The sequence below is a fragment of the Chrysochloris asiatica genome, unplaced genomic scaffold (assembly GCF_000296735.1).
Source record: "Chrysochloris asiatica unplaced genomic scaffold, ChrAsi1.0 scaffold00564, whole genome shotgun sequence".
Taxonomy (NCBI): domain Eukaryota; kingdom Metazoa; phylum Chordata; class Mammalia; order Afrosoricida; family Chrysochloridae; genus Chrysochloris; species Chrysochloris asiatica.
Genome location: NW_006409082.1, coordinates 41,784 through 44,946, shown reverse-complemented (window position 1 = coordinate 44,946; position 3,163 = coordinate 41,784).

The following is a 3,163-nucleotide window of genomic DNA, read 5'->3' as shown; positions in this document are numbered from 1 at the left end:
GACCCACAGTGACCCTATACACTATTAAGCAACATTTATTGATAAAATATTCTCAACTCACTATTCCAAGGGATATAACTCTTCTGAAATACCACAAAATATTTTAATAGTTTTGAGTAGTTTATCCTGTGTCATGGATTAAAATATGTCTGACCAATACATATATGTCCATTTTGATGGGCCGTGATTCTGCACTGGAAACCTCCAGGGAAAGGTTAATACATGGAGAACTTCAATGACTGCTGGACCAGCAAATGTTAAAAGGAAACAAGGAACTTCCCCCTATCCTGTGAGCCAATACAGAGAGAAAGTCTTCTTCTATATATAGAGCCCTGACTTACCGAGTCCTTAACTGTGAGAAAATAAATTTTTTTGTGTAAGTAATATAGTTGTGGCACTTGTGATATGTTGTTGTTGCCGTTAAGTGCTGCTGAATTGGTTCAGACCCATAGTGACCCTGTATGGGATTTCTGAGGAGTGTCTGGTATGCTTGAACCACCGACTTTGCAATTTAAACTGACTTTGTAGTCAAATGCATTAACCCACAGCACTACACCAGAATTCCATTTATGATAAAGCAGCACTAAATAACTAAAATGTCCAGCATAACAGATAATTGTAAAGTTTCAATAACTTTCAACATCAATTTATTACTCACATTACTGATTAGCAGGTCATCACTGAAACTCAACTTCAAGTTGTTAGGCAAATGTGAATGACATTATCTTCCTTCTTAGATCCAGGCAGGCTGAAGAAACATCCATGACCTAGAACAGAAACATTCATGTGGCAGTGGGAAAAATGAGAGAGGGTAAGCTTCCATTCAGATGTGTCATCAGCTACAGTTTCTCACATCACATTGGTTTCAGCAATTGCCTCACTAAAAATGAAGGCAAGAGTACCACATTGATTTTAACTGCTAACCTTTGTTGACTTCTTAAATGATTTCTGTCATTATGGTGTATGATTTCTTTATTTTATACTTGCTATGGATTGAATTGTGTCCCCTGAAAATATATGTTGTGAATCCTAACTAATCCTACTAATGTTATTGTTGTTGTTATTGTTGTTAGGTGGGGTTGAATCAGCTCTGACTCACTGTGATTCTATGCACAACAAAACAAAACACTGTCTGGTTTGACACCATCCTCACAATCATTATATTTGAGTCCATTGTTTCTATCATTGTGTCAATCCATCTTTTTTAGAGTCTCCTGATTCTTTGCTGACCTTCCACTTTACCAAGCATTATGCTCTATGACTATAATCCCATTTGAGAATAGGTTTTCTTTGTTACATTCTGAGTGTAGTTGTTTTATTGTTGCTGCTAAGTGCCATCGACTCAGTTTTGACTCATAATGACCCTGTATAGGGTTTCTGAAAAGCAGCTCATGAGTCTGAACCAGTAATCTTGCAGTTTGAAGTCTTGTGTTCATACTTCAGAAATATACCAGGACTCCAGCCTTAGTGTGGGATGTGCCTTAAATCAATCTCTTTATAGATATAAAAGCAGATTAAGCAAACACAGAACAGGAAAGACAGATGCCATGCCACATGGAGATCCTCAAAGAGCCATGAAAATGAAGCTGAACAGAGACAATGGTCTTCTCCCAGAGCTGACTGTGAAATGGTGACAAAAGCTATCTAATTTCATGGGAAATAAGGACACGGTCAGCTAAAAGCTATACCTCACCTGTCTAAACTTTTTTCCCCAGTTCTGTTACCAGTCATCCCTCCCAAAGCAATTTACTTCTCTTCTGAGGTCAATAATTTATTTCAATGACCACACAGAAATCACAAGTCATATTTAAGTGTTTTCTTAAAGAATTAACAGGATAACAGTCAGGATCAAGAGATTACAATGTGGAATCAGGAACAGAGATCATGTAGGTAATGTCTGGAAGACTCCTTCAATGAAGGAAGTACATCCATCCCATCAGTTCATGACACCACTCTGCGATTCTTGGCCACGCAATCAAGAAGGCTATTCTCTGTGCTGTGCAAAGTCCCCTCTCAGCTATACAGACCTCCTCTCAGCCTACTTCAGATGGGTCTGTTTACACTCTAAGAACAGGCTTTTTCCAAGAGGCCACATCCCTCTTGATTCTCAGTCCAGGTTCCTTTTGACTGCCTCAGAACTGACTCATCTCAGCCTCCTCCTGGCAGGCTCCTCTCAACCCCCAACAGGACAGACTCCTTGAGCTCTTCTCCTCTTGGATCCCTCAGGGTAGGCCTCTTGATTCCTGGACAAGTCTCTCTGCCTTTGCCTCTCTGATGCCTGCTAACTGACCTAGCTCATAAACAGTGTAGCACTTTTATTCAGCATTTTTAGCTGTATGCCTAACAGTACTTTTCTGCCATCATCAAAGCAGGTCTGTTTCAGAACTATCACCTCCAAATCTGTGATAAGAAAACTTCCAGGTCTGTTGCTGTATTTGGTATTTATAGCGCTTGATCTTTGTAACAGCTATTTTGGGAGATTCCTTGTCTTCTTTGTCTCTGTTTCTTGATAGAAGAAAGGAAGAAAGAATTCTGTGGGGCTGGCTTTATATACACAAACTTTTTATCAATTTCAGGCATGTCCCTCACAGCAGGATCATAAACTGACTAATCAATTCTCTATACATCACAGAAAGTTAATTTACATAGCAAGCTGCAAACACTTCATTTGCTTTATCTATCACCCCTTAATTTGCATAACATACTGGCCAATTATGGCAAGGCACATATCTAATATTGGTCTGTATACACCCCAGGGTCAGAAAAATAGTATCAAACACAAACTATTTACAGCTTACTCAGAAACTGTCAATCAAGCCAGATAAAAGTAATAAGTGCTCTGGGATAGAAAAAATGGGGCAAATGCAGCTTAACAGGGCTTAGGAGTGCAATTTTCAGTGTCTCTTCCAACATCCATTTTAGTCTTTTCCTTTTTTCTTATCTTCTTAATGACTGTTGCTTTCTTCTTGTATGATGGTCTTGATGTTATCCCACAAATCAATGGTTTTCGGTCTTTAGTGTCTAAGACATCAAATCTGCCATCAGTCATCTCTCAGTTCGTCGTATTGTGGTGTCTTGTGAGTTGCTGTGATTCTGAAAGATATGTCACTGGTATTTTAAATACCAGCAGGGTCATCCATGGTGGACAGGTTTCAGATGAGCT